The sequence below is a fragment of the Ursus americanus genome, chromosome 12 (assembly GCF_024610735.1).
Source record: "Ursus americanus isolate L20-20 chromosome 12, mUrsAme1.1.p, whole genome shotgun sequence".
NCBI classification, from domain to species: Eukaryota; Metazoa; Chordata; class Mammalia; order Carnivora; family Ursidae; genus Ursus; species Ursus americanus.
Window position 1 is genome coordinate 29,746,049 of NC_142138.1, and position 20,739 is coordinate 29,766,787.

The 20,739-nt window shown below is 37.1% G+C and overlaps 1 protein-coding gene and 1 non-coding gene across 7 annotated transcripts in view; one reads left to right on the top strand and one right to left on the bottom strand.

Moving 5' to 3' along the window:
- Positions 1-20,739, bottom strand: part of SLC44A5 (solute carrier family 44 member 5) — a 382,764-nt gene that overhangs the window by 297,995 nt on the left and 64,030 nt on the right. The window lies entirely within an intron of this gene.
- TRNAK-UUU (transfer RNA lysine (anticodon UUU)) lies at positions 6,998-7,070 on the top strand. The gene has a single exon. It is a non-coding gene; the product is annotated as a tRNA-Lys (tRNA).

A 20,739-nucleotide genomic window follows, 5' to 3' on the forward strand; every position in this document is an offset into this window, starting at 1 on the left:
CTCAGAGTTATCCCAGCAGTAGCAGGAGGGAGCTGTGGTATTTACTCATTAATTCTCGTTAGACATCCGTTGAGGGCTGATGGGAAAAGACACTCTCTGGCCCCTCCAGCCTGCCGCATGGCCAGGCAGAGAAAACTCTTACAGCCAGATAGAACCCTCTAAGAGTTGAAGGTGCTGGCAGTTGAAAATGGGATAGCTGCTGGGAAACTGGAAGTGAAGAGGGGATATAGGTACCAACAGCATCTACTATCCATAATAACAAAAAGAATGGTGAGGGAGCCATAAGTGGGCATGAATTTTCAACAGATTCTTGGAAGACAGAAAGCAGATGGAAGGCTAGTGACTGAGAAAAAACAGAGCTCAGAATACACAGGGAGAAAGATTTAAGCTCAGAAAAGTGGGGAGGAAGGCTCAATCTGGAGCTCAATCTACTTTACGGAATCCCAGTCTCAGAATTGAACCCAAAGTTGAGAAGGAAACATAGGGCTGAAAACAGGAATTAACTGCAAGTCTGTTTTGAGGGAGTGGCAGACTATAACTACCACCTGTTTTTGTATATCCAGTGAGCTAAGATAGTTTTTACATTTTTTAAGCATTGCTTTAGAAAAAAAAAAAAAAGACTATTTAACTGAAACTGTATGAAGTCCATAAAGTCTAAATATTATCATCAGGTCGTTACAGAAAACATTTACTGATCCTCAGTTTATAGAACAGTCAATAGACATACAAACCCTTCCCCCATCCCAGGAATTAAGACTGCCTGAAGTCAGTCACTTACCCTGCACAAAAAATCTGAACTGTCTTCTCTGATCATTTTAGCTCCTCAGTGCCCTTTCTCAAGAAGTTAACTTGAGGATGTAAGCCAGAAAGAAACATACTATCCAAGAAACAGAGAATGCTATTCAGGAGAGAAAGAAAGTCAGTCTCAGGACCACTGCTTTGGAAAGACTCTAGAGAAGAGCCAATACAGACTGGACCCAAGGGATGCAGTGTCCCAGGAGGAATGAAAAAGAGGGAACTGAATGGATTGAGAACTCTGAAAAAGATAAGGATATGACTAAGTCTATTGGTAGACGGTTTAAATAGTTCATTCCCTGGGATTTGAAACTGAGTGGCAGAGAAGTCCCAACATTAGACCCATAGAGAAGAAAGTGTAATACCAACACGCTATATATGACTCTGCAGTAAATATTTATCTGGGCATATTAATGAAAATGTTGAATATTGACTTGGAAGATTGGGAAGTGGAAGAAATTGGAGAATTAGAGTTACAGTGTGTTCATCTTATAAAGTGGGTAGTTAAAAGCACTGTCCACAGTTAATGGAATAAGAAATGAAGATTTAATTATGTTTTTCAGGTACCAAAGGTGATCTGTATGGAAACAGACTACTATTATTGTATGTACATAAAGAACAATGAGGAGGTAAAGAGCAGTTCAGTCCTAATCTAGCATACCAAGAAGGAAACAAAATTTGTAAAAATTAAATCTATCTATCTATCTATCTATCTATCTATCTATCTATCTATCTATCGGCACAATACCCAGCCACCCTCTTCCCAACCCCCAGAGGTGACTCGCTTTAAACAGTTTCTGTTTTGACTCTTCTAGTAATTACCACTGTACCTCTGAGACAGTGTAGCTTGTGTAAATTCTTCTGTATTGTTGGAATTTCTTTAACCACATAAATTTATTATTTCAATAAAATCTAATGTTTGTCAGTGTATGGAGAAATGACAATATTCCTCAGAATGCTCCCCTCACAGGTAATGTAAAACTAATGTGCTTAAACATTTCTGAGTCTCATTCTGACCACTGAAGGTAACGCAAGATGAGTGGCCCCACCCCAAACAAGCCCTACGGCCACAAAATGATGCGGGTTTATTTTGTGAAACAAACAGAGGCTGCCCTAATCAATATCATGTAAATTAGCACAAAACAAAACAAAATGGAGTGTAATTCAAGCAATGAAGCCAGGAAAAAGTTTCCTTCTGATTCCTATGAGATTACTTGCTGCCTAGAGAAATATGCCTATGTTTTCACCATACTGAAGTTCAAATAGAGTGCTTGCATCTTCTACCTAAGTCCAGTATTTATGGTAAAGATATTATGCACCCCATGTACTGGTACACCTGAAGCATCAGCAAACATGGCCAATCTAGAGAATGTCAGCAAAAGTCTCAACTCATTTCAGTCTCAGCTGAATAAACTTCATGAGGCGGCATTTGGAAAAAGCTAACAAGCAAAGAAAGCAGAATACATCAAAACCAACACCCTGAATTGCACCTAGGAGTGAACAGCGGAACTAGAGGACAAGAACAATGTTCTCCCCGTGACTTAACCTAGTGAGAAATCAGGCTTCACTCATTTTCTGAGCTGCATTTTCAAAAGTTGTTCCAGATGGACTACACTGCAGCAAACTAATCTCAAGGAAGCCTGGACAGAAAATACACATTGATACTGTTTAGTAAGTGATGTAAACGGTGCCGCTTGGCTTTGGTGTACCTCCTAATAGTAAGTTACTATCTGTGACTAAACTTGAGAACTTTTCTTCTTCTGTACAACCTGAAATGTATGCAGTTTTAAATAACAGATAAACAGGTAAATCTTGATGAAATATTGAAAATAATAAATATTCCTGATAATAAACTATGACCCAGCAGTGTTGATAAAGCAAACTGCTTAATAACGTAAGAGCAGAAACAAATCTGGCTCTTAGGCAAAACTGTGGAATAAGTAACCTTCAGTGACCCATCTCTACTGGAGCCCCTCACTCCTACAAACACCCCATAATCCAACACCTGCGCCCCTCAAGATCAGCCCAATGCTGTCACTACCTTATAAAACACATCTCACCTAGATGTGGCTCTGTCCTCTCCTAGAGCCAGGCATCAGCAGAAGCATTAAGACCATTTTGTAGGAATCTAAGTAATACAAGCAAATTACTTAAACAGTAAAAGATACAGAAGGAGGGGTGCCTGGGTGGCACAGTAGGTGAAGTATCTGACTCTTGGTTTCAGTTCAGGTAGGATCTCAGGGTTGTGAGATGGAGCCCACATCCGCTCCACGTTCAGTGCAGGGTCTGCTTGAGTTTCTCTCTCCCTCTCCCTCTGCTTTTCTCCCCTTCTCTAAAATAAATAAATCTTAAAAAAAAAAAAAAGATACAGAAGGAGGATTGATTACGCTTTTATGAATATTTATATGCAACATGCCTGAGAACTAATAGGAGTCAAACACAAAATGCAGCACTACACATGACTTTGAGGTAATAAACAAGGACAATGAAGAACGAGGGAAGTCTTAGGGAAGGGGACTCAGAAAAGAGTAGTCCAGGAAAGAAGGATGCTATTATTCCCATTTTCTAGAGAAAATTTGTGACACATTAAATGCTTATTAATGTTTATACAAGAAGAAAATCCAAAAATCATATTCTTTTCCTAAAACTACTTCATTTCTGTACCCAACACATTTTCAATAATTAATCAAGCTTAACACCAAGCCATACATTGCTTCAATACAGTATAAGATTAAATTCCCTCAATAAATTACATTGTTTCACTAAGTGCTTCCAGCCACATGTATTTTTATTTGTAGGTATGAAATATAATGAGTTCAGACTTTAATGCTTTGGTTTAATCATGCAGGAACACAGCATACAATGCAGGAAAGAAAAAATTTAGCATTTTATAATATTGTACTTATTCTGATGGGACCAGATGCCAAGTGACAAATGATTCATATTATTGACTATGCACTACATTTGTATTGATTTGGTGAATGTATTGCTGAATAGTTAATGGCATGTCAGCCATTCATTTACAAATACATATTTCCAGGGATATTATGCCAAGATATAAAACATTTCCTAAGAGCTAGTACAAAACAGGCTGGGTCATAAGTAATTCTTTAAAAACTAAAATTTTTCAACTCCATAATTTTTGTACAAATAATATATAGTCCATATTAATGCTATCCTACTTAATACAGAGGGTATATATTAAAATTGTAGTAATTTGTTTTGCTGAATTATGCACAATGCAACACAGGTTATCTGGGCTGGGCTAGGCTTGTATGGAGAGATTAATTTACAAAAGGATACCTAAACAGCTGCCATGTGGTAAGTTGAACAATGATGAGCACACTGGGCCACATGGAACCATAAGGATATACTAGCCCTGAACAATGCCATTAGCTATGGACTTCTAGGAAATCAGAATGTTGGGTCAACCAACATTCAGGAAGTAATCAGGAACCGCTGGAGCTTCTCTGAATCTAAGATACTGGAATGCTTGAGATTAAGAGGCAAGACACAAACAGTGACAGAAATAGAGTGATCAAAATAGGAACTATTGCCACAGTTAAAGTTATGTAGTATGGAAAACTTTCCCACTCCAGCTAAACAGATATAGAGAACTAGCTCTCTGGGATAAAGGTGAAGAGTGATAGAGATAGACATAGACACAGACACAGACAGAGATAGAGCAAACCACTTAAGTTTTTATAAATGGTCCTTTAAAAAGAGTCATCTATACAGCCAGATGCCCTGGATCTCATGGGTGGTAGGACTTTTCCACGTATGATTTTATATAACTCGACATGACCATACTCATTTCTAAATTCCTCCAAAGTAGATACCTCAGTGTTTAAAATCAAGATCTGTGGTGTCAGACTGCCTGGGTTTGAATCCTACCCCTATTACTTTCTGAGTGAATAAAGAGAAATTAACCTTTCTAGATTGATACCTTGTCTGCAGAAAAGGGACAATAATACTAACTACCTCATAGGACTGTAGTAGTGAGGATTCATCTCTACTTGGATATCTAACAAGCATCTCAAATTGACTATATCCAACATGAATGCCTGATCTCCCCCTTCCAAACCTGCTATTTCCATAGTCTCCACATCTCCACCATAATTTTTTTTTTCTATTGTGCAGGGCAAAAGCCTTGAGTCATAATTGATTCTTCTTTTCCTCTCAGACAGCACATTCTTATTGGCTCTACCTTCCAAACCATCTAGAATCCAGCCACTTCTCACTATACGCCACACTACAGAATTCCATTCCAAGAACCATAATCTCTGCTTAGGCTACAACAGCTTCCTAACTGACTTCCTCTTCTGATTTTTGCTCCCCACAGTCTATTCTCAACACAGCAGTCAGAGGAATCCTGTTAGAATGTAAGTCAGGTTGTGTCACTTCACTGCTCAAACCCTTCATATATCCCCCAAAATAAAAGGCCAAGCCAGGGAGCCCCTGGGGCCCAGTCGGTTGGGCGACTGACTCTTGGTTTCTGCTCAGGTTGTGATCTCAGAGTCATGGAATCTCAGAGCTTCGTGCTCAGTGCAGAGTCTGCCTACGTTTCTCTCTTCCCCTCCCTCTGCCCCTCTCCCCCCACTCTAAAATAAACAAATCCTTAAAAAATAATAAAATAGGGGGTGCCTGGGTGGCTCAGATGGTTGGGCATCTGCCTTGGCTCAGGTCATGATTCCAGGGTCCTGGAATCGAGCCCTGCATGGAGCTCCCTGCTCAGAGTGTGCCTGCTTCTCCCTCTCCTTCTACTGCTCCCCTTGCTGTGCTCTTTCGCTCTGTCAAATACATAAATAAAATCAATCAATCAATAAATAAATAAATAAATAAAATGAAATAAAAGCCTAAGTCTATATGGTCAGGTCCCTCATTTCTCCTTAACTTCATCTCCTGTTAGTCTCCTCCTTGCTTGCTCTGTTCCTGCTCCCTGGGCTTCTCTGATATACCAGGAATGAACGTGCAAAACTACTCCTACCTCTGGGCCTTTGCATCTGTTCCTGTTTCTTAGCCTTTCTTCTTCCAACTATCCAGATGTCTTTGGCACCTATTTCAGATCTTTGCTCAATTGTCATGGTCTTAATGAGGGCTTCCCTGACTAACCTTTTTAAAATTAAAGAACTCCCACATTCACTTACACACCGTTTCTTCCTCTCCTCCTTTTTTTTTTAACCAAAAAACTTATCACCATGTAACACATGCTGTTTTACTTATTAATTTTAATTATTGTGTGTCTTCTCCCACTATAATACAAATTACCAGAGAGCAGAGGATTTTTTTTATTATCTAGTATATATCCCCCAGAGTCTAAACTAATACACATCAGAGACGTTTCACGATAAGTATTTATTAAATAATTCAATTTAATAATTTAATAAGTACAAAATATTTAAAAATGTGTCTGATACATACTAGGTATATAATAAGTATTAGCTATTGTTTATTCAGTGTATTCATTTATGTAATAACTTCTAGTTTTTTAAGTCTCCTCAGTATATACTTTGATCATAGATTGTTTTAGCTTCAAAGCAGTTTATTATTCCTTAATGTTTTGGGGTTTTTTTGTTCTCAATATGTAATTAATCTAACATTAAAAAACTCATGATTATAAACGTTCAAAGACATTCCGTACAAGGATGATCGGTTAAAAACTAGTTTCTAATAGCCATTAAATACATATTTTATCCCCTTTAAACAGTCTCTAAATACATTTGACCTAAGTATATTTTAAGTAAGGAGAATTACAAAAATTCCTAGTGATATATAATTTGTATATATTTCTCTAATCATTTTCTATGATTTCTTAAAGGTTATGAGTTAAGTGAGTTTAAACAATTACTTAGAAGAATTTTACACAAGCTCTGAAATAAATTACAGAAAGAGCAAAGAAAACAATCTAGCATGCCATTATCTTCTTCTATCATTCTCTTTGCTTTTTTTAAATTCCATACAAAACAGGATCATAAGTCAAAAATATGAACAGTACTCAGGTGACTGTTTGGAATCCAACACTGCTAGAGTTCTTTTAATTAGCACCTCTCCATATCAATAGCACAATGATAGCAAATGTTCATGCCATTTATTCTGACTCACTATTAGAAAGCCTTGATTGTTTTGCATAACTCTGGTGGTATAGGCATTTTGTTGTAATATAATTTTTGCTAACTCAGTTACTAATTTATAATATATAGGTGCCTAGCTGGCTCAGTTGGTAGAGCATGTGACTTTTGATCTAAGGGTTGTGAGTTCAAGCCCCACATTGGGCATGGAGCCTTCTCACAAAAAAAAAAAAAAAAAAAAAAAAAAATGGCCCTGACTTATAATATATACATAATAATCTTTAATTACCCAAGATTTTATGTATCAAATGCCTCATTCTCCTACCTAACCAATAAATACAAGTATATTGTACCATATACATTTTTACAAAGTAATTTAAGTTTCAAAAAAAATCCATGTTGCCAAATATAGCATTTGAAATATAAAAACATTAACATACAAAATCTACATGTGGACTAAAATGGTACATATTATCATAAATATTCTAATCAATAACAGTATTCTTGATTAAAAACTGGGATCTCTGAGCTTTAAATGCTCATTATAAACCAAAGAATTAAAATCTGCAGTTTAAATCCTGAAGGTAGGGATTTCAGTCAGGAAATGAAATGGACTCTGAATTATGACCATTAACTTACCAGGAAAGAGTTGGCTGTAATCAGGAATGTGTCACACTTGGGAAACTACAGAAAGTAACTCAGAATGAAGGGAAATGTCCTGACAAATCAGCTAGATTTGGCCAAAATATATAAATTTAAGTCAAGTCAGAAGATTTAGAATAAGAATAAATTCTAAGCCCAAGCAAAATACTTTAAAAAGATCGTCTTCACTCTTTTCCCTACACCAATATATTCCTCTTGATCAGGAATTCTAAATGGATGCCATTCTTTTCATTGACCCAATGAATTTAAGAGATGACTTTCTTACTAATTACACCTCTTGTCAAGAGTCATATATAATGGGTTAAGACCTTGGAATGTCTTTGAAATGACAGAAGATGAAAATAGTTTTCTCAATAGATAGGGTTTGGAGAAGCCAGAACAAATATACATAAAAGAACAAATCTAAAATGACTCTAGACATTCCTTTAGCAAAGAGAAAATTTTGGGAAGCCAAAATTTAATTATCTACACTAATAAAGGTAGTCAGCCTATCTCAATCTGCCAAACAGGAGGGGGAGAAAGAGGAATTCAGGGAAGAAACACAAAAGGCTAGCTTTTAAAATCTCAAATCAAGCTTCTGTATGTTAATATTTCAGCTTGTAAAGAGTGAGTATTGCATTTGGCGTGTTTATTTTTAACTGTTTGAAAATTGGAAACAATCTGGTGAGCAAGTCTCTAGGGTTGTACTCACATTACGTAAGCATCTATTGATAAGATGTTAAAAGCAGAGTCTTACTCAGGCACTTCCCAAAATAATAAACAACAACAAAAAACTACCTACAGCATAGAGTAAAAAGATTATATTTCTAGGGTCAAAAATGCAAATCTAAGTCCCAGATATACTATTTTTATAAGATGCAAAAAATAAAATGGCAAAATGCAAAGTTAAGCTTTAAAGAATATTTTTGGACGGTTGTAGGATTTATGAGCCTAGACAATAAGAAGCAAAATTTGCAGCATCCTGAACAATAAATTACCACCCTGTAAAACAGATAGGGTGCGCTTCTCACATGACTGCTCTAAAACTTGCAATTTGAGAGTCAGATGCAAGTTTTTGTGTTTTCTTACGTTGCCCCTCAACTTTTTGTCGTTTATAGTCATCTGTTCATGGAGAAGAAACAGGGTAAGCACTAGATAACCAGGCTTATTAGCAGAAAGGACCATGACACCCTACGAGTTATTCTGCTTAAGGATTTGTTGGGCCTAGAGAGAATAATGTGTTAGGATCAGTAACTTAGAATATTTCAGAGAGTATTTTTTTTTAATCAAAATCTAAAATTGCCTATGGGGAGAAAAGGTTTTTTCAGATACCTACTACCCATGATGGCTAGCTCTAAGTACATGTCAAAAAGTTAGAAATATCCTAAGGCAATGAAAGTTTTAAAAACAAATGGTATTGTTCAATTTTGCCCATTTAAAACTCAGACAGGCCAGACCCTGAAGGCTGATGAAAACAGCCACATTCAACATATAATGACTCCAATGATTTAATTCTCTCATTACCTAAAGAGACCATTAGCATTAGTAGACAGAGGCTTAAAACAGAAATTGGAAGAGAACCTAGCACTTTACATTACAATATATGATCAAGTTTTTCAAAAACCAATGCTCATTGTCTAAAAACCGGTCATGAGATCTATCTGTTAAAATTGTTCCATGGTGTATCTTGGCTTTAAAGAAATGATGGAGCCAGGTAATGAACTGGCCTATATTCAAAAGGCTTGAGTCATTTTGAACCACTGGCATAAAATAATAAAAATGCCAACTAGTTAATACCACTATTAGGACCAACAATTTAAAAGCTGCACTGTCAGCAATAAAGAATATAATTTCAGAATTTATAATGAAATCTCTCCTCTAATAACTCAAAAAAATGATGTATATGGGATGCAATCATATGGGAAAGGTAGACAGTATTCCAAAAAGAATATTTGAGCTCCACTTATAGCATATTTGGAGCTGACAAATTATTTTGGCACAACCCACAGCCCATTAAAAAGTCACACACACACCCCAAAAAGGCATAGATTTTTGAAGTTTGAGGGTATCATGGAAATGATCTAATTCAGCCTCTCATTTAAATGAAGTGTTCCTATACATTAATTTTCTAAATAGTTTATAATTCAGGACGTAGAATCCTCTTCTATCTTTTTCCTTTCCTTACAAGTATCTGTTAATGAAAGCAGGACCTTCCTTATCCATTTTTGCATGAACTAGATGGAGTAGCAATCAAGAAAGAGTTTCATTTTTCTCTGATCACTTCATCCAAACACTCTCTGTCAGGTCTCCCCTCCTCTACACTTGACAGCATCTCTTTTAGATATCTTTTCATAACAGTTTCGCTATCAGGTATTTTTAAAAAGATTGGTCTTGTCTAAATCAAAGCATTAATCTCATACAAGATTTGGAGCTTCTCCCTTCCCTCCAACTCAGAAATGACTCCTGGTGTGTGGGAAGAGAAGCAGTAGGAGGATAAGGAGGAGGGCTCTGTTCTGTTCTGTTATGCTCCTTTCTTCCTTCCTCACCCCACCCCCATCCTTGCCCCATTCATTTCTGGATCCTGGGAGATGCAACATCAAAAACCAAAGTCTTGTTTAGGGTTATCATTTGACTATCGAATGCACTCTGCGTGATTGTCTTCTAAATATCTCACAAGATGCATCTGTGGAGTTTTGGGAGATCCTCAACAAAGTTATATTGTTTACATGTTTCCTGCAACAGTGAACTCTTCAACTGACCTGTTTTATCCAGCCCCTCTCAGCTTTGCCACAGTACGCAGCCCTCTTTGATGGGGTTCACTTGGTTCACAGGAATTACAATGCTAGTGCAGTTTGAGGAATTGCAGACCCCTTCCTCCTGGCCCTGCAGTCAAGGGCTCTACTTAGTTTCCTATCTTTAGTCTTCTCCAGAGGAGAAGCAGAGAGCTGTTATGATCATACTTTGCTCCAAATTATGGGGGTCCACATGTCAGATTCTTTTAAGAAAATGCTCACAATCTCCTAAGGTAGAGGCATGGGAAAAGACCTCTAGTCTCTGCCATTTTGCAAACATCCAGCCAGAGCCTGAGATGGCCAATCCACCATTTCACAGATAACTCTAACTTTTTTTTTTAAGATTTTATTCATTTATCTGACACACAGAGAGAGAGAGCACAAGCAAAGGGAAGCGGTAGAGGGAGAGGGAGAAGCAGGCTCCCGGCTGAGCAGGGAGCCCTGACATGGGACTCGATCCCAGGACCCTGGGATCATGACCTCAGCGGAAGGCAGATGCTTAACCAACTGGGCCGGCCAGGCGCCCCCACCCCCATAACTCTAACTTTTATAAGCAGTACTCTTGCACTCCCTAGCACTTGACTTGAGGATGAGGGAAACATCTCCCTTCCTTCCCTGTAAAAGAATAAAAGGAAATGCCATATTGTTTTCAAATCCTATGAATTCCCTTCAAAGGATCTTAAATGAATGTCTCTTCTAAATAGACCAGAGACAGATGACAGGATTAGTGATCTGACCCACTTTCAGTAATTCCTGTGGGGTTGTGTCTAGCACTTCTTCTTTGAAGTGTGGCGGTAACTGTCACCCAGTGTCCTAAGCTTTGAGTTCTCAAATATTTAAAACAACAGAACATCTTCCATTCTTTATGTTGTTATAGATGTAAAGTGATTTTTGAATAAAACTCTTATAATGCTATGACGTCGTCTTTCTGAATTGCCATCCAACTACCTCGAAAGGAGAAATCCAAAATAAGGGGCTGAAGGTCCTCACTCTAAATGGCTCTGTTTCTTTAGAAACTGTCCTTTTATTGAACTGTTTTATGATTCAGCCCAGGTAGAAAGGGCATAAGGCAAAGGTAATTAAAAGGTCAATAGAAAGAACAGCACATTATCCTAACTGCACTCTTCCTGGTGTAAATAAACCCATCTGCTTCAATTGCTACACTGGCAAACTAGTCCAGGTACCATATCAACTAGAATATAAAATCCATACCATAATAAAATTGGCAAATGTATTCTGCACTAGCAATGAATTAGGACACTACCAGTATATCTATTAGCAAATTTAAAAAGCTACAGTCCTCATATTTAGAAGATGGATAATTCACAGACGTTTTCTTTAAGATTTGGGAAAATAAAATCCAAATATAGACACTATGTTACTTTTATTTTGTTTACAATTTCTAAGTAAACTTAATGATCAGGAAGATAAACTATCCTGTAACTGTCATGTAACTAACTTCCTTATTCTAGTTTTATACATAAAAATGCAATTAAGTAGAATTGGGGAAAAGCTGAAATCCAGAGGGGGAAAAGCTGAAATCCAGAGTCAGAAAATCTGGATTCACACTCTTGGCCCCGGGGATTTACTAACTGCGTAATTTTAGGCAAATCGCTTATACTCACTCAGTCTTGGTTTCCAATTTATAACAGCAATGATAACAACATTGGGATGCTTTGTCATGGAACTGTAAATCACTTTGCAAATATTAGCTTTCTCTCTCTTTAAAAAAAATATTTTTTTTCTGGTAGATTACATAAGAAGAATTTATTTGAATGATTAGGAGCACAGTCTTTGAAGTCAGTCTCAGCAATCGTTCAATGTCAGTAGGTATTTGCTGAGCAAATAATGTAATATTTGTTCAGCCTCATCCTATGTCAGAACCCTAGTCAAATTGTATATTATCTCCAAACCTCGATTTTCATGTATGTAAAATATACAAATAAGAATACCTACTTCAGTGATTCTCAATCACAATACAAATGAGAAACTCTAGTCTCTGACTCAGTGGGTATGAGGCAAGGTCTAGACAAATAGTACTTGTATGCTTCACAGGTATTTGGAAGCTAACCCAGAAGTGAGAGCCACTAAGTTTCTCAGAGCTATTGTGAAGATTAAATGAGATAATGTATAAAGATACTGAGCACGTGCATAATTCATATAAATATATAGATGATATCCTGCTTTTAAAAACACTATTTTATGCATATTTATAAAAAATACTTTATAGAACATATAGGAAATAATATGTGAATTATTATAGCAGTGGTTCTCAAATTTGACATGATTCTAGTGGGAAGAAGAGATTGCTGGGCCCTATCCCCAGAGCTTCCAATTCAGTAGGCTTGAGGTGGGGCCCAAGAATTTGCATTTCTAGCTAGTTCCCAGATGCCGCTGATGCTGCTGTTCCAGGTAATGACACTTTGAGAAAACACTGCATTAGAGAAACATCAGTCACACCCAAAAATTATGTACATATAAAGAAAACAAACAATAGACAGGAAATACACTATCGAAATTTTATAGTTTAGACATCAGTGAGGTTAATTTTGTTTGATGATTTGAAATATAGTCTTATACCATAACACCTTTCTCAACGAATCGTCAACTAACTCCCTAGGGTGAATGGGAAGGTCGCATCTCTGCAGTCCTATTGCAATTTGTATTAATTTGCCAAGTATCATTGCACTTAGCTTTGTATGGAAATGAACTGCTAAAGCATTACTTTTCCCCTTTAGTAGAAAGCAAGCTCCTTGGAGGTAGAGATCAAGTCATACTTATCTATGTACACTCAGAGTCCAGCACAGTGCCTGCAGACATTCAATAAAATGTTTAACGAATGAATGGAAACTCAATTTGGAATAGAGTAATTTTGTGATTATGTTATTATAGTCTCATGGTAACTCCATGGGCAAGTCTAGAGGTATAGAGACAACCATCTCCCTGTCATATCTCTTTCATTAGAGCAGAGGTTCTCAAAGGAGGTAAACTCTCCAACCACCCTCCTAAACAAAAATTTGGCCTTAAACCAAAGAAATAATATCAATAGCAACAATTTGCAAGCATGTAACAGTTTGTTTTACCAATAGATTTTGCAACCTGAGGGCTCAAAGTCACAAAGTTAGTCAGTGGTAGATTAGAAAAAAAATTGTCTCACCCTGAGCCAAACACTCTTGAAGACGTTCTTCTTTACTCTTGGTCACCTGGTCTACTATTTAATCCAAACCTCATCAGTAGTTGCTTCGCTTCTGGTAGCTTACTTTCTGCCCTGAGGCAAGATGGCCTGTGTCAGGAGAGCCCTTTCCTTCAGATGGTGTTTTGATAATTAACATATTTTTATGATTTTTTGTCTTCATTCAGTTATGTGGCTCAGCTCTTCTGTTCAGGCTAGGCTTGTTTTAAATATTAATTCAAATGCTGGTTAGACATACACTGCAACATAGCCTGATTGAAAGACAATGAAAGAGCATCCTTAATAGTCAAGAGCAAGAAAAACAAACAGCTGTGACCTTCCCCTTTTTCTTTTTTAAAAGTGCTCTGAATGTCATTCCAAAGACTCTGCTCCTGGAACAACCATCTGCAATCAACACAATCTCTTGGAGTTTTTACTGCCTCTGGCACTCGCAGGTTTGCCTGTTCTCACTCTCTTCCTTTTTTGCTACCTTGCTACAGAATACATGTTGACCATCAGGCATATGGCAGCATAATTGGATTTCAGGCAAGCTAGTGTGGGAAACTGAATGTAAACATAGTCAGATGTGGGAACAAACAGGGCAGAGGAAAGGGAGTATGAAAAAAAAGGCTGACACAGAAGCAAACTGGGGAGAGCACCTTTGCTTTAAGAAAAAGCTTGCCTTGACTATGATTCTAATTTTCTGTAGTTCTCCCATTTCCAGAAAAAAGGAACTAGGGGAAGGCAGGGAGGAAGAAAGGAAGGAGGGAGAGGGAAGCAGCAGAGAGAAATCAATGAAGGAGAAAAGGAAAAAGGGAAATGAAATGAGCATTTATTGAATTCGTATTACATGATGCTATACACTTTGCCATTTGTTATGTTCTCTTTTTTTTAAACAGTTTTTTTAAAGATTTTATTTATTTATTTGACAGAGAGAGAGGCAGCAAGAGAGGGAACACAAGCAGGGGGAGTGGGAGAGGAAGAAGCAGGCTCCCAGCAGAGGAGACCGATGAGGGGCTCGATCCCAGGACTCTGGGATCACGCCCTGAGCTAAAGGCAGAGGTTTAACGACTGAGCCACCTAGGCACCCCCATTTGTTATGTTCTTTAATCCTCACAATAGTCCTGTGAGGTAGGTATTATTGTCTTCATTTTTCACATAAGGAAAGTAAAGTTCAACAAGGTTAAGTTTAGCTCAAAATCCTATAGCTGGAATTTTAACACATATCTGTCTCACCCCAAAGCCAGAAAGAAAGAAAGCAGGTAGGATCTGAGAAATGTTTAAAATATTTTAAAAAACCATTTCCAGGGGCACCTGGGCGACACAGTTGAGTGTCAGACTCCTGGTTTCAGCTCAGATCATGATCTCAGGGTCGTGGGATCAAACCCCAAATCAGGCTCCACGTTCAGCAGGGAGCCTGCCTGGAATTCTCTCTCCCTCTCCCTCTGCCCCCCTCAATCTCTCACTCTCAAATAAATAAATCTTAAAAAAGAAAGAAAGAACGAAAGAAAGAACGAAAGAAAGAACGAAAGAACGAAAGAAAGAAAGAAAGAAAGAAAGAAAAGAAAAGGAAAGAAAAATCATTTTGGGAACATGTGACCAGGCATAATAGGAAACTGAATTAAGATGTGGGATTGTTCTTTCTAAAATAAGATATCCGATCCCCATATGTACTCCATAATGTCTTTCTTATTAAAAAAATATTCATTTATTTCCTCAACAAATTATTGTGAAGCACTAAGTGTGAGTAAGACACTTTGCTAGTAGCCATCAAAGGTACACCTGTGAACAAGGCATGAAATTTATGGTCTAGCAGGGAAGAAAAATAAGCATACATACAATTAAAATGGTTTGATAAATGTTATAACAAGTGAAAGCCCAAGGAGGTATAGAAAGACTTAAAGCATGAGTAAGTAGAATTAAAGCACCTTTCTTCTACTTTCTTGTACTGTGTATATGTGTGTGCATGCACACACACACACACACACACCACTCTAATTACAGGCTATAAATGAAAGAACTCTCTAGCTCCATCTGCCATGTCATCCATAGACAATAGAGCCAATTCCAGAGCACATGTTGAAAGCAACATTGAACTAAAAGTCATTTTAATCTAGACCTGTCCAAGTTCTGGCTGTGTAACTTGGGAAAGTAATTTCAACCTCTCTGAGCCTAAGTTTATTTATGCAAAAAGAAATTAAGCTAACCCATTTGTAAAATCTTCCATTTTTAACACATCCTGGGGTTTTAACTCTGATGACTTATAAATACATATCATAGCTTGCTAATCAGAAATTGGTGGAAAACTATCTTAAAACTTTAGACCTTAATATTGATGAGTATTTCAAGGTACATTATTTTTAAAATGTGCTGGACCCCAGTCACATGAATTTCACAATCAATATTAAAGAAGGTAAGAAAAACTGACATCACAAATGGAAATACATCAGCTTTTGAAAAATTGAAATGAAAAACGAAGTTCTAAAAGGGAAGAAAATACCATGTTTAAATATAGCACAAGAGTCTCTAAGTCAGATCCAAATGTCATTAGTGTCTTCAAATGAAAAGAAATGTTAAAAGAATTCTCCTCATTTGTATCATAATATCTGACTATCTACAGAGTAGAAAAATAATAAGACTAAAAGTTAGGAAAGCTGAACCTCAGTATTAATAATATTCCATTTGTAGGTCAACCTTTTTTAAAAGTGCCCATGTGTCAAATGTAAACTGACATTCAAAATTATAATGAAATCATCAAGTGATATGTGTAGATTGATAATAAGGAACACAAATTCTTTGGTAAAGGTGCTTTCATATCTTTAGATATGGGGAAAATAATATCTACAAATTTTCTCTGCCTCCTGAAGATTAATGAGTTAACACTAAAAAGGTTTTATACCTTGGAAGAACGCTAATTATGCAACAGAGGTAGGCGGGGCATATGGTACCTTTTTCTTTTAAATCATTTTAATAAGAAAAGGAAGATTAAAATCACAATGTTAAATAATAACAACCTGCATGTCAAGTTAGTTTTTCAAGAAATATATTTAGCTCCAGATTTTAGTGAAACATACAAGGTTAAACACAAATATATAAATTAATTTGATAATCCTTAAAATCATACTTGGTATTAAATAGCTGCAGTTTTTAATGAAACCGTTTTCAATAAATTACTTTTTGTTAACCAAGACTAACCCAAAATAAGAAAATAATTATACCAAAGGAAGAAAGGGAGGGAAGGAGAGAGGGAGGGAAGATGGAAGGGAGGGAGGGAAGAGAAAAAAATATTTCTCCAGGTATTTCAGAAATAATTCTAGAGTAATGAGATTTAAAGACTCCAAATGTGGAAAAGTCATTTATTAGAAACTAACTAAAGAGTGTTTCTAGGTGACAGTGATGTATCCTCTGGAAAAGACACTGCCTAAGGGCAGTCTTTCATGCCTTGTTCACCACCCTCGTCCCATTGTCTATATTTTTAAATCAGAATTTTCCTGTCTAAACATACCAGACTTCAGTGTTTCAAAAACATCTCAAAGGCCCTGACCCAGAAGTTTTTTATTCCCTGTAGATCATGAAACCAACTTTTTCTGCAGTAAAAATCTTCAGATGAGTTAAACAGTTCCCTATTTGAAGTCTTCAAGAAGTAAAAACAGTAGGGGTGCCTGGGTGGTTCAGTCAGTTTCTCCCTTTGGCTCAGGTCCTAGGATCAAGCCCCTCATAGGGCTCCCTGCTCAGCCAAAGAGTCTGCTTCTCCCTCTCCTGCTACCCCTCCCCCTGCTCATGCTCTCTCTTTCCCTCAAATAAATAAATTAAATAAGGAAGGAAGGAAGGAAGGAAGGAAGGAAGGAAGGAAGGAAGGAAGAAAGAAAGAAAGAAAGAAAGAAAGAAAGAAAGAAAGAAAGAAAGAAAGAAAGAAAGAAAGAAAGAAAGAAAAACAGGAACAGCTCCCGATTATCCAGAAATAGATTCACATTGTGGATTATTCAGACATGGTCTGGGGAACTCGTCCTGCTATGGGAAGAAGCAACACCTGCTCTGAGCTCTATCTATGGGTCTCAGTTTAGTGGCACATGGCACACATGAGTACTCTATTCCATTCACTGCAAAAGAACTACAACCTAAAATTCACTCATATATTCATTCAACTACTTATTATTGAACACTTACGGTTAGGCACCAAGATAAAGATTTAGTAGTCTCTACTTTAAGGCATTTACAGTTTAATTTCATTTTCATGTGAAAATATACTGTCAATAAAGGAAGAATAGGACAAAAAGAAAAATGAATATAAAAACCTTAGGAGTTCCAGTTAAAGGAAATGATTTAGCATCACTTTCTTCTGTACATTTTTTCTTAGAACTCAAGCTATTATTACATACCAGACCTTGGAATAACTTTCTAGCTAACTTTCTGATAATTTATAACATTATTAAAATACTGTTAGAATTTGGAACTAACATCAGATTTTGGTACTATCCAATGAGTATAATTTCCGAGATATATTAATAACAAACTCACTTTCCCTTTAACAGGCCACACTTAACTTTTAGGCTCAGATACTACTGGATCTCTTTAACCTAAAGAGATAGTTCAACACAGTAAACACACACGCACATACACACACAGGGACAGATGTTTATTAAACCATTGTATTTGCAGAGAAAACCTAGAAAATTCAGTTAATTATGGTGTTTATGTTAAAACAATGCAACTGATTATCATTAAACCATTAAAATTATGAAGAATATAGAGAAATATGTATGTTTGATTTATGCAAAGATACAGTCATTTAGTATTTGTGACATGCCCAGAATTATACAGACATTTTGAATTATAGGATAAATACCACACAATCAGGACCCTCAAGGAGCTCCTAGCCTAGTAGTGGACATCTATAGAGGGCCCTAGAGAAGTGGATAGCAAATGGGCACATGCAAACCCAGGCAGTGTGAGGCAGCAGTCCTTTGTTGCAATCCAATAAAACACAAGTCCAAATCGGGGCATATGACAACCTACACAAAGCCAGGTTTGATCCAAGAAAACTAAGTCAAGATACCGAAAGACTGAAAGCAGCCCTAGGAAAGAGCAGAAAGCTTTTAGACAACTGGCTTGGGAATAGGGTGCTGTTCTCTCAGGCACCAAGCACAGACTGGCTGGCCTGAAACTGCCTGATAGTGTCACCAGAACAGTGATTTATATACCTTTTGTGCCACCAGAACAGTGGGAGGCAGGGGTCAGCTATGATAGTGTCACCAGAACAGTGTCACCAGAACAGTGGGAGGCAGGGGTCAGCTATGGTGCTGGTGCCATTTGGACCCTGGGATGTTAAGGCACTGACTGATTTTGTCAGATTTTTTTGGTTCCTTTTGCTTCAGGGCAGTGGCAAAATTGAAGACCCACAGAAGGACTGAGAAAGGAGATGGACTCAACATTTTAAATCATCTAAGAGCACTAATAGAAGCATGTGCAAGTCTGGGAGCCCCAAAGAGGAAGCGCTTAACTGGGCCTGTAGGGTAGGGGGGCAGGGCCGGAGTGCCAGAAGGGAAGATGGGGAAAGTTTCATAGAGAAAGTAGGGACATTTGTGTTGAGGCTGGAAAGATAAAAAGGGACTTTCAGCATTACCAAAAAATCCAGTGTCACAAAGACCGAGAAGCATAAAAGAATGTGTGTAGTCCCCAGTGTCAGAATGGTAGGATCATTAACCTTAGGATAGATGTGAGAAGTGGTGGGAGATGAAACAGAAAAGGTAATCATCGGTCAGATCTTAGAGAGCTTTGTATGCCTTGTTGTGGAATTTTGATTTTTACACTGGGGTGGTAATGGAGAGCCATTATTGGATTTTAAGGATATAAAGTAGTCAGATTTGCCTTGTAGGAGTATCATATTTCCCATAGAGTGAAAAAATTAATTGGAGGTGATGTAAGTCTAATCCAAGAAAACCCGTTAGTGTATAGGTGGTTCAAGCCATACTAGAAATAATGAGTGCTCAGTTCCACCTCTGAATTAGAGAAAAGTAGATACTTAGGATTGATAGTAGTGACTGACTGGATCAGGGCAGAGCAGAGGCATGGGAAAAGAATCAAGGATAACTTCAGATTCTCAATTTGTGAAACCATGTGGATAAAGATGCCATAAAATAAAATAACAGCTACGGAGAACTATACATGAACAAAGACTAGATGCAAAAAGGGGGGGGAGGGTTAGAACAGTAGGATGATTTGTTTCCCAAAACCTTTTCAGTGTTCTATTATATGTACAAAATTGTTTGGGGCTACATCTAGGTTTAAACAAAAGCTCTGCAAATTACTAGTTTGTAATTGAGCAGATTAGTTAACTTCTATGGGTTTAGTCTCAGCCAATATTAATTTCTTTATAATTCCACTTGTTTCAAAGAAGATTTAAAATATTTTCTAGAGATACCTACCATTCAACAAAACGAAGTATATAAAGAGAGACAATGAGAAACAAAATAAATCCACAAGTGCGTGATTTACAAGTCTTGAGCAAAATCTCAGACTCAATTCTGAGCTTCCCAGCTGTCTGCCCATAGTGGGAGACACCATGAGTTCTGTTTATCCATAGTTGGCTAGTGACATTTCTGAGAAACTTCTCCATCAGGTTCTCATAACACAAATACTCTGTGAAATAGTGATCAGCACAAGAAATAACATCTGCGAACTTAATATGATGTCAAGTATCTCGATATCAGTCAGTGTTACAACAGCTAAGCACCAATCAGCAAAAGTACTTCTATTGGGGCCAAAATAGCACAAGCTGGGTAAGGTGCTATTTCAGGGTCTGGCTGATTTCAAGAAAAAGTTTTAGCATATCTAAAGGAATCAAAAGACTGCATGTTTATTCAGGAAATCCTTCATAAAGAGCCCTCCTATAAAGTTACTTAAGAACACAATCTCACCATCTTCCCCTCCCCACCGACTTGATTATTGAACCACTGGCCTAACAATGGCAATTCTCAAGATTTTTCTGCTTTGATACATTTAAAAAAAAAAAAAAAACACTTTTCAGAAATACAAGATGAAGCATAAAACCCCTTTAAATAGGACCAACTGCAGGAAAGGAAGTCTAGACTCACAAAAATTCTAAACACTCAAAAGATATTTCAGTCCTTTTAATATAAGCAATTAGCTTTAAAATGTCCATAAGAATTCCTTAAAGACTTGCTTTAGTAAGTTGTTTCTAATTTATATGATTTCCTACCATTTAATGCTGCCCAAAACTTGAAATTGTGCTTCCCAAGTAGGTTAAACA